We start from the raw sequence: 12,141 nt of genomic DNA on the forward strand, positions 1-12,141 counted from the left end.
ACCTGCACGGCGCCAAACACGCATACGACCATCATTGGCACCAAGGCAGAAGCGACTCTCATCGCTGAAGACGACACGTCTCCATTCGTCCCTCCATTCACGCCTGTCGCGACACCACTGGAGGCGGGCTGCACGATGTTGGGGCGTGAGCGGAAGACGGCCTAACGGTGTGCGGGACCGTAGCCCAGCTTCATGGAGACGGTTGCGAATGGTCCTCGCCGATACCCCAGGAGCAACAGTGTCCCTAATTTGCTGGGAAGTGGCGGTGCGGTCCCCTACGGCACTGCGTAGGATCCTACGGTCTTGGCGTGCATCCGTGCGTAGCTGCGGTCCGGTCCCAGGTCGACGGGCACGTGCACCTTCCGCCGACCACTGGCGACAACATCGATGTACTGTGGAGACCTCACGCCCCACGTGTTGAGCAATTCGGCGGTACGTCCACCCGGTCTCCCGCATGCCCACTATACGCCCTCGCTCAAAGTCCGTCAACTGCACATACGGTTCACGTCCACGCTGTCGCGGCATGCTACCAGTGTTAAAGACTGCGATGGAGCTCCGTATGGCACGGCAAACTGGCTGACACTGACGGCGGCGGTGCACAAATGCTGCGCAGCTAGCGCCATTCGACGGCCAACACCGCGGTTCCTGGTGTGCCCGCTGTGCCGTGCGTGTGATCATTGCTTGTACAGCCCTCTCGCTGTGTCCGGAGCAAGTATGGTGGGTCTGACACACCGGTGTCAATGTGTTCTTTTTTCCATTTCCAGGAGTGTATGTGACGTAAAAGAGATATTGTACACGCTTACCTCATTCCCTTCTACTGACTTTGTAAGCGAATGGGGGAGGGTGGGGTTATATTTCCGACGTGTTTGCTAATTTTACCCACTCACCTCGTAAATCCAATCGTCATTCGCTTCTTCCCTTGCAGTCTAGGAACAGCAGCTTGAGTATTGCTGCAATAAACGATAACTAACAAGGGGAACAAAGGAGCGCCAATTACCAAAATTGAAGTTTTAGCCTAGTATAATCCATTGATGTATTCTAACACTTGCGCTACACAGGGCTGCACCGTTACACTCTTCACAAAATAAGAAATATGTTGATACACTGATACATACAGTAACACTGCACCACAATACATTATCCAACACTCCAATCCAGATGCGGCGTTCGTGGCAATATAGGTAACCCAAGTTTCATTTACCGGCGCGGATGAGATGTTCACGGGTATCTAATCATATTCTCGCGATTGTTCTCGTGGTTTATGACTTCGCGAACCGCGTATTACGTCTCGTTAGGTACACGGATTATTACACAGCATCAAACACCTTTATAGTCACAAAATTTACTTGTTCTCTTGGCCTGATTCCTTAACATCTTCATACCACGCACACGGTTAAAAACCAGCACGTGACTCTCTCGCTCGTTCTGGCGCGAAAAAAGAAAAGAAGCGACCATAGCGATGTTATCATAATCGATTTCAGTGCTACTCGATACATGCTTACAACTTGGTGCCCAATTATAATTATGACTGCTAACAGTACACAAGTCACCCCTTCAGCGCAGAAAATCCGGTACGACGCGGTCTACGCGCCGTTCGTGTATCAATTTTATTCCCTTAAGCAGCACAAAGTGTTCGTGATGCCCGCGGGAGCAAAGTAAAGCTATTACAAGCCATCACAGCGCCGTATACGCTTCGTGGAACTTCAAAGCATCCGTAATGTAAGCGGCGGGAGTCTGATATAAAAGGAAAAAAAAGAAGAAGATAAACAGAGATTCCGATACAGTGCCTACGCGGAAATTTCGTAGAGAAACTTAAATCCGCGTGTAAGAGACAGGAAACTGCGGTTCGCGGGGGCGTACCTGGCCAGCTTTTTAAAAGCGCTGGGATGCCGCTGCGGCGTGGAAAGTAGGCAACCCTGCGCACAAGCGCAGTCGACCTTCTGCGGTTACGACGGCTCGCGGCTTCGGTTTCATATTCGCGGAGCGGACGCGCAACTTCTCTCCGGCCTGCTTTAGAATCGGAAGGGAATATAATACATACGTAATGGGAGTAAATAAGCAGATTGTGTGTGCGGGGGAGAGCCCTGCACCGCAGCAGTCGAGTTCTTCGCGCTGAGGGACACTGGAAACGACTTGGCGCTTCATGTTTCTTTCATGAATTCTGAATCCATAAATTTCTTTTTCGACAAATGGGAGAGAACACAACAGCTCTGTTCAGATTCGTGGCGGCTTTTAAGAATGAGCCGTACTTTCGGGTTAACTGCCGCTCAGTTTCGGAACGAATTCTGGAAGTTCGTTACTGTTTCGTTTCAGTATTCCGTGTATAATAAGTTATGTGTATTACATGAAAAGTTTGGTCGACTAACGCTGATACTGAACGTGTGATGCTGAGCATTGTGGAAATGTAAATGTAAGTCCAGGTAAGTGCATGTGAGGAGGACTTACACACCTAGGGTTCCATAAAAGGTAATCATGTATACTAATAGCTCATAATTACCATAGCGACGATGTCTGTTGTGTACCACATCTTCTCATTTGCTAGCCTGAAAAACTAAGTCAATATCCACGTGTAATGAACGATATTTTGAGTTCAGAAAGACGATAAGATGTCAACGATATACATTCCATAGTCTTAGGAGTAAATTTTCCAGAAACGAAGAAATGAAGGAAAAACACAGTGTAAAAGTATTGTATGAAATGATATGTTTACTCTTGTTATTATTACTATTTATATGTGTTACATTTTTTACCAAACCCCTACTCCGTGTTATCTAAGTAATGTTTCAAAGTATAGAACGTATTTATTAACTGGTAATTTTTAACTTTCTTCTCAGGCACGCTTATGTTAGTTATCTCTTTAATTTCATTGGGCAATTTATTGCAAGGATTTATTGAACAGTTTTATTACTTAGTGAATTCTATGTTTATTCTTTCTTGTAAATGTAACTTCAATTTTGCTCTTGTTCCATGGTTACAGGGAGAAGTGTTTGTAAATTAATTATCAATAGTATTTCTGGTATGTACAACTGACTGGTAATGTACTCATGTGGTTTAGTTAAAATCCTCCGTTAAACGAAAAAACAAGTTAACTGTTACCAGTCTCTGTTTAATTTATCTCTACGAAGCGTTTCAAAGGTTTAAACCTCCATCATCAGGCGGATTTACATTTGTTAGTACGACATGTGTGTATATGTTGTGTTACGATGTTTTGGAGGAGACTTGTGGCATTGTCTCCAGTGGTCACAGCTCCCTTTCACTGTCGTAACACATCACATGTGTACTTTCATATTTCGTTAACAAATTATGGAAGTAAAAGAAAGGATCAAGAGTGGGATTAAATTCAAACTGAAGGGATCACAGTAGTAAGATTCGCTGATGACATTGCTATCCTCAGTGAAAGTGAAGAACTGCAGAATTTGCGGATTGAAATGAACAGTCTAATGAGTACAGTGTACGGACTGAACGTTAATCGAAAAAAGACGAAAGAAATGAGAAGTAGCAGAAATGAGAAGAACGAGGTAGTTAACATCAGGACTGGCGATCGCAAAGTAGAAGGAGTTAAAGAATTCTGTTACCTAGGCACGGAGCAAGGAGGACATCAAAAGCATACTTCACTGGTTCAAATGGCTCTGAGCGCTATGGGACTTAACAACTTAGGTCATCAGTCCCCTAGAACTTAGAACTACTTAAACCTAACTAACCTAAGGACATCACACAACACCCAGCCATCACGAGGCAGAGAAAATCCCTGATCCCGCCGGGAATCGAACCCGGGAATCCAGGCGCGGGAAGCGAGAACGCTACCGCACGACCACGAGATGCGGGCATACTTCACTGGCAAGAAGGGCATTCCTGGCCAAGAGAAGTATACTGATATTAAACACAGGCCTTTATTTGAGGAAGAAGTATCTGAGACTGTACGTTTGGAGCACAGCATTGTACAATTCTGAAACATGGGCTGTGGGGAAGCCGGAAAAGAAGAGATGTGGTGTTACTGAAGAAAGTTGAAATTTAGGCAGACGGTAAGGTAAAGAATAAGGTGGTTCTCCGGAGAATCGCCGAGGGAAGGAATATATGGAAGTCACTGACAAGAAGAAGGGGCGGATGGTAGAACATCTGTCAAGACATTAAGGAATAGATTCCATTGTACTAGAGGGAGCCGTAGAGGGTAAAAATCGTAGAGGAAAACAGAGATTGGAATACATCCAGCAAATAATTGAGGATGTAGGTTGAAAATGCTACTCTGGCTCGCCGTGTCACACCACTGAGAAGATTGATGAAGAAAAAAAAATCTGCCCACTCTATTCGGAATTCAGTTTTTAAACAGTATCTACATAGTTTCCAGAATGAGATTTTCACTCTGCAGCGGAGTGTGCGCTGATACGAAACTTCCTGGCAGATTAAAACTGTGTGCCGGACCGAGACTCGAACTCGTGACCTTTACCTTTCGCGGGTAAGTACTCTACCAACTGAGCTACCCAAGCACGACTCACGCCCAGTCCTCACAGCTTTACTTCTGCCAGTACCTCGTCTCCTACCTTCCAACCTTTAGAGAAGCTCTCCTGCGAACCTTGCAGAACTAGCACTCCTGAAAGAAAGGATATTGCGGAGACATGGCTTATCCACAGCGTGGGGGATGTTTCTAGAATGAAAGTTTCACTCTGCAGCGAAGTGTGCGCTGATATGAAACTTCCTGGCAGATTAAAACTGTGTGCCGGTCCGAGACTCGAACTCGGCACCTTTGCCTTTCGCGGGCAAGTACTCTACCACCTGAGCTACCCAAGCACGACTCACCCCAGTCCTCACAGCTTTACTTCTGCCAGTACCTCGTCTCCTACCTTCCAAACTTTACAGAAGCTCTCCTGTGAACCTTGCAGAACTAGCACTCCTGAAAGAAAGGTCCCGAGTTCGAGTGTCAGTGGGACACACAGTTTTAATCTGCCAGGAAGTTTCAGTATCTACATACATCACTGAATGAACTTGCAAAATTATAACATTTTACGAAGCATAGTTCAGGATATATGATGTCATAAACATTGAGATGCATGAATTGTCTTTTGCTTAAAATGGAACGCAAGTCACTCAGGCTATATTCATCGTTTGTTTGATAATGAGAACACTTACCAACTTCCAACAAACTTTAAGCATAATTTCAAATCTTTCCTAAACTTTCTCTCGCTTACATGCTTAATGTCAAATATTTAACACGTTAACTCATTTGTAAAGTACTCAGACGTTTGGAGCTGTTTCATATGTAGTAGCTCGACTGTTTAAAGAGTCTGGGATTTACTTGTTTATTATTATTATTATGTGCAATTAGACCCATACGGATCACGCAAAGCTTTCCGATTCAATTTTTTAATTCTCCAAACTTCTTTCATTCTTTCCCCATGAATTCTCTTTCTTTCCTCTGTCCATTTTGTCCCCTGTCTCTTGCAAACTTCATTCTCGGGTTGTACTTTCCAACTATTGATTTTTTGCCTGTTTACATTTCTGTTTATAACTTCTGAAGAATTTATTTGTGCATTTGCTAGATCTGTTTTGGTTTCTTGTATCCAGGGTATGGTTTTCAATTTTTCAATGTATATTAAAATTTTGTGGGAGAGTCTGGGTGTTGGGAGTCTGTGAATATGACCGTAAAATTTTAGTCTTCTTTTCCGGATGTCTGCGGCGAGGTTAGATAATTTTTCTGGAGTTTTCCGAGACTGTAACCTGTATCCATCTTCCGTTCTTTTTGGGCCAAGAATCTTTCTGATAATTTTGCGTTCCTCTTTCAGGATGCCTTCCAGGTCGCCTTTTCTATGGAGTGTGAGTGTTTCGCTGGCATATAGTGCTTCGGGCTTGATTACTGTATTGTAGTGTCGTATTTTTGAGTTTATGTTGTTTATTATTACCTGCGAGCAATAATTGTAATGGAGAACCATTTAAACAAGTATTTTAGTTCTGCGCTGCGATGACTACACGACGTATTCGTATTATTTTCTGTAGTTTATTGCATAATTCTCCCCCTTCATCGACGGTTTGTTTTCGACTGCCCTGTTTCCATTCTTCCGTCGTATTTGTAAGGACGCCAGAGGGGCGACGGGCCCGCAGTGGAAATGCGAGCGGCGATGACCGCACGCGCGCCCCCACCTTAGCATTAGCGGCGGCGTCGCGAATTAAATTTGCGGGCGCCGCCCCCCAGGGGGCAGTATTTCTACGGTCATCCTATCCGCGGGGCAGCGCGCCCGGTATCAGGCCCGGCGCCGGCGCCTTGCGAGCGCGCCGAGGTGACTGCCCGAAATTATGGCCCGGCAAACTTAATCCGCGGCCAAAGTGGAGGCCGAGGAAAGGCTCGTGGCTACCGGCTACCGGCCCCACATTAGCCGCCATACATATTAATACGGGCGCCCGCAAACTTATATTGGTATTTACATTTTAATTTGTGTTCGGGCCCGCGAGGCCACCACTGGCGGAGGGAAAGTAGTTGCACGGTTGTGTGTGTGTGTGTGTGTGTATGTGTGTGTGTGTGTGTGTGTGTGTGTGTGTGTTGGGAGCTTGGCGCCTCCCTGTGCCGTCGATAACGTGGCCCTCACCAACTGCTTAGCACTTCTATCCTTCACTGTGTAAGTAGGCTGTTTATGTTTTCTTATTGGCAACGTTACGTAGCGCTCTGTATGAAAATCACTGGCTGTGCTGTGTGCAGTCTGTGGCTAGTTTGCATTGTTGTCTGCCATTGTAGTGTTGGGCAGCGGCAGCTGGATGTGAACAGCGCGTAGCGTTGCGCAGTTGGAGGTGAGCCGCCAGCAGTGGTGGATGTGGGGAGAGAGATGGCGGAGTTTTGTAATTTCTCATGAAATGCTGTATATATTATGACTATTAAGGTAAAAATACATTGTTTGTTCTCTATTAAAATCTTTCATTTGCTAACTATCCCTATCAGTAGTTAGTGCCTTCCGTAGTTTGAATCTTTTATTTAGCTGGCAGTAGTGGCGTTCGCTGTATTGCAGTAGCTTGAGTAACGAAGATTTTTGCGAGGTAAGTGATTTGTGAAACGTATAGGTTAATGTTAGTAAGGGCCATTCTTTTGTAGAGATTTTTTAAAGTCAGATTGCGTTGCGCTAAAAATATTGTGTGTCACTTTAGTGAATGTTTGAGTACGTTCAGTTTTGCTCAGCTGTTTGAAAAGCAAATAGTGTAAGAGGTTTATCAGCACAGTCATGTATAAATTGTTCCTAAGGGGACGTTTCAACTGCTTCTCAGAATTACAGCGACACGGGGCTTCCGATGGATATTTGTCTGCAACCACTATCGACTCAAATTATCTACAGGAATGCAGCCTGTTATGTGCTCGCCAACGATCGATATTTTTCAGACAAAAATGAAGTGAGAGATAGTTGTGCATGTCAACTTAAACACTTAATGGGTGCGGCTACGCCCCAAGGTATGGAGTAGCAAGTGTGTGTGTGTAATGCGCTAGAAGTACGATGATTCATCTTATGCACTGAGAGGCAGAGAGAGCAGGTCTTTCTCCCCCTCTTCTTTCCCGCTTGCTGTAAGCAGCAGGCGTGGCAGATACTGTACGAGACTAAATGATTTAAAATATTGTTTATTAACATGTACAAACGAGTAGTGTAATATGATCAGATGTATACAAATGTAAAGGATCCTAAGTTTGCAGAATGAGATTTTTCACTCTGCAGCGGAGTGTGCGCTGATATGAAACTTTCTGGCAAATTAAAACTGTGTGCCGGGCCGAGACTCGAACTCGGGACCTTTGCCTTTCGCGGGCAAGTGCTCTACCAACTGAGCTACCCGAACACGACTCACGCCCCGCTCCACCGCTTTACTTCTGCCAGTATCTCGTCTCCTACCTTCCAAACTTTACAGAAGCTCTCCTGCGTCCCGAGTTCGAGTCTCGGTCCGGCACACAGTTTTAATCTGCCAGGATTTTCATCCTAAGTTCGAAGTCTATACAATTTTTAATTTACAAGGACATTGAGTTTTTCCATAATTTTGAGTTCCATCAAACTGTAGAAGCTAAAAACATAAAATTTTGATGATATATGCATTTGAGCTTCCGAATATCGTACTGAGAGCGTTGTTCAACGATTTTCAGTATTTCGCAAATTATTAACTGTGGTGTAGATTTGTAATAGAAAACCAGTAAAACACCGCAGATTATCAATACTTTCGACTTATCTTAAAGACTAGAAATATCAGATCTTTGTTTATTACATAATATAATAACGCTGAACCAATTCTCATGCTTGTAATTATAACAGTTTAGGGTATAGAGCGATTTCAACTGGCGCTTCTGAAAGTGAAAATCTGCAACAGTTCCTTTACAGAAACTACATTGTGAGTTAGAAGGAGAGGTGCATGCTCTCAGGGCATGTAGTATTACTGATTCAGAACAAAAAAAGTTCATGTGGACATACGCACTTGTGACACATCCAGCTGATAAACAACTGAATTTCAGCTGATCTTCTTAGATTAGATTAGATTTACTTTCATTCCAATTGATCCGTAGTGAGGAGGTCCTCCAGGATGTGGAACATGTCAGAAAAACAACAATACATGACAAATATTTACAACTAAATCAAATAAGCTAATGTACCATTCCACAGGTCCCAAGTGGAATGATCGTCATTTTTTAATGAACACTAAGAGTCATTTTACAAATACTAATGCACTGAATTTAAAATAAAAAAGTTTTTATTTATTTATAAGGTAATAAACATGTAATACAACTACTGTAATACTTATTTACAATGAACACATTACTGCACTGAAATGGTGCAGAAGTTAGATTATACTTACACACAACCACACACACACACACACACACACACACACACAGACACAGACACACATATTTTCAATGAACACATTACTGCACTGAAATTGTGCAGAAGTTACGTTGCACTTATATACAAATCTGTTGGTTTTACTAAGAAATTCATCAATGGAGTAGAAGGAGTTGGCCACCAATAAATCCTTTAGGCTTCTCTTAAACTGAATTTCATTGGTTGTTAAGCTTTTTATGGCTGCTGGCAAGTTATTGAAAATGTGTGTTCCTGAATAATGCACACCTTTTTGTACAAGACTAAGTGACTTTAAATCCTTGTGAAGATTATTCTTATTTCTAGTATTGATTCCATGAATTGAGCTGTTGGTTTGAAAAAGTGATATATTTTTAATGACAAATTTCATTAAGGAATAAATATATTGGGAAGCTGTAGTTAGTATCCCTAGTTCCCTAAACAGGCTTCTGCAGGATGTTCTTGAGTTCACACCACATATAATTCTTACTGCACGTTTTTGTGCCCGGAAAACTTTAGCTTGGCTTGATGAATTACCCCAAAAAATAATCCCATATGACATTATGGAATGAAAGTAAGCATAGTATCCCAGCTTTTTCATTTTTATATCCCCTATGTCTGACAAAATTCGCATTGCAAACAGAGATTTGTTAAGACGCTTCAGCAGTTCTGTGGTGTGCTCCTCCCAGTTGAATTTATTATCAAGCTGTAATCCCAAGAATTTAACACTGTCCACTTCTTCTATCTTCTTGTCATCGTATGTTAGACATATACTCTTGGGACACCCCTTACAAGTTCTGAACTGCATGCAGTGTGTTTTTTCAAAGTTTAGTGACAAAGAATTGGCTAGGAACAAGTGATTAATGTCCACAAATATTTTGTTGGCTGATCTTTCTAAGACTACACTTGATTTGCTATTTATTGCAATGTTTGTATCATCGGCAAACAAAACAAACTTGGCATCTGGTAATGTTACTGATGAAAGGTCATTGATATACACAAGGAAAAGTAAGGGTCCCAAAATGGAACCTTGTGGGACCCCACATGTAATTAGTTCCCAGTTGGATGATGCCTGGTAGCTTGATACATGTCTCTTTCCTAATAACACCCTTTGTTTCCTGCCAGAGATATAAGATTTGAACCATTTTGCAGCATTTCCTGTTACACTATAATATTCTAGTTTACTTAAAAGGATATTGTGATTTACACAGTCAAATGCCTTCTCAACTCGTATACTGCACTAATCACATTAATCAGGGACGCGGGCCTAAACCATATGTACTTGGTTACACTTCACACTTGACGAGAGCCACTGTTGTTCTAGGAATCTTTACGTCCTCACTTTTAGCTCAGAACTGAAAAGTGTGACGTCAAGCGTCGATGGGCATACTGCAGATACCGTCCATCACATCTGATCAATAAATGTACAGACATGACTGGATCACAACTTTTTATTTACCGACAGCCGGTTTCGATCTGGGCTCCATGACGTCAGGTCTGGCGCCGTAGAGTGCAGTTTGTCACCACTGTGTGAAACTACTCGAAGCTTCATCTGATTCCAACTGTGCCTTTTTTTGTTTTTTCGCAACTGGTCGGACCTTGGGGGAAAAATGACCTTCGTCATTACAACAGTGGTGAGCTTGAAATTTTATCTTTGTCAGCAAAAACTTCCATGATCTTCCAAAAAGTATTTTGAACGTAGTTCAGTTGTGAAGAAATTTGTAGATTGTGATTAGTCTGTCTATAAACATGTCCTGTAGCTCATGACTCGCGTCGGCGGTGAGATCGCTGCCTGCTGCCCCCCACTGCAGGACATGGTTTACTTTGTGTCTTCCTTCACTCTGGTCAGCATCGAACTAATGCTGTGTCTACTCAGTTCCTTGCACAGCTATGTCTTTTCTACATCACCACATTAGCCCCGTTAGTGCCACAAGTCGCATTCTAGCAGGAGAAACGAGATTACTTTCCAACTATTCGAGACGTCTCTTCAGCAGGAAGTTACATTTTGGGAAGATTACCACCTATCTCGCCGGTCCTCCTGGTGTTCCTTCTTCCAATGCTAAGACAAAAGTTTCGTCCTTCCACAACCATTTAAATTACCACAGTGGAGTAGCCCTTTAGCCCTTTTACGACCGTCAGCGGGAAAACTGCGCAAGAAAAGAATGTGTCTACTACTTCCACATCTGTCGTATTAAAGGGTGTCGTACCGAGACCTTCTGAAGTCGTCGCACAAACCTGAAACTTTTGCTTAGAATTTGTCACACTTTGTGTTTGTTCATTGTTGACGAAAATAACGCTTTGTGCAAAAATCGAAACTGTATACAATTTTTCCATTATTACTCTAATATAATTACTTTCTGTTCTATACATCAACATACTCATTCAGTAGAACGTAATGGTTGTACCACCAATATAACAGCTCTGTTATATTGATGGGACAATCAATACGCTCTACTAAATGAGGCACAAATCGTCCGTCGCAGGTCTGTTTAAGCTCAGCTCCGGCGCCTGGAAGGAAGACAACCAATGCAACTCCGTTGTACGTGAGGTTGCATTAGGTTCGTCGCTTGCGGGGCATGCGGAATCCGTGCCATTGTGCAGTTTGGTAATGAAATAAGATATGCAGTATCCTGAAAGGAATGCTAATGATGGAGAGACATCAATAATTTATGATACTGACGAATATTAAATGAAACTGATACCACTTCTGAAATAACGCTGATCGTCTTTTTTTAAGAACGGCGTTGAGAAGCATTCTCTGCTGAGCACTGCACAGTGGCTGTTTGCCCATCTAGAAACTGGAGAAGAAGGCACTCCATAGAGGACTTCAAGTATCTCGCGATAATCTTCATAGAAATTTTTAAGATGCGGTTTCAGGGTGTAATCTATAAAGATTATTATGTCCCACTACGCATCACCCCTGCAGAGACCATGAGTGTAGTATTACTCGAATATCTCAAACGAAATCATATAATAAATTATTCTCCACAAGGTCCACCAGTGGATGAAATGGGGAGAAACCTTAACTTACGATGCAATGAAAATACTGTCTGCAATAAAGTTTATAGTGAATTGCATAGCTCAAAATATGAACAACCTTTCGCTTGAAAGGAAAGAAGAGTCTGAAAAATTGGTAACAACAGTATACCGCTTAACGAGGAATTATAATTAGTGACAAATTAAACAAATAGGAAACTGATACCATGTGTATTATGGAAGACCAACGCATTAAATTGCGGAGGCAGTGAAACAGTTCTAACATCTATGAATGATAGTAGCAGATACGATTGTTGCCAAGTACTGGTGTATAATTGACATAGGAGTTTCTGAAGCTGTG

General features: G+C 42.7%; 1 protein-coding gene and 1 non-coding gene across 3 annotated transcripts in view; both read right to left on the reverse strand.

Moving 5' to 3' along the window:
* The window catches only part of LOC126163166 (brain-specific angiogenesis inhibitor 1-associated protein 2-like), a 991,817-nt gene that overhangs the window by 171,990 nt on the left and 807,686 nt on the right, over positions 1-12,141 (reverse strand). The window lies entirely within an intron of this gene.
* On the reverse strand, positions 7,726-7,800 carry Trnas-cga (transfer RNA serine (anticodon CGA)). Its single transcript has one exon. It is a non-coding gene; the product is annotated as a tRNA-Ser (tRNA).

This window comes from Schistocerca cancellata, chromosome 2, assembly GCF_023864275.1.
Source record: "Schistocerca cancellata isolate TAMUIC-IGC-003103 chromosome 2, iqSchCanc2.1, whole genome shotgun sequence".
Taxonomy (NCBI): Eukaryota; Metazoa; Arthropoda; class Insecta; order Orthoptera; family Acrididae; genus Schistocerca; species Schistocerca cancellata.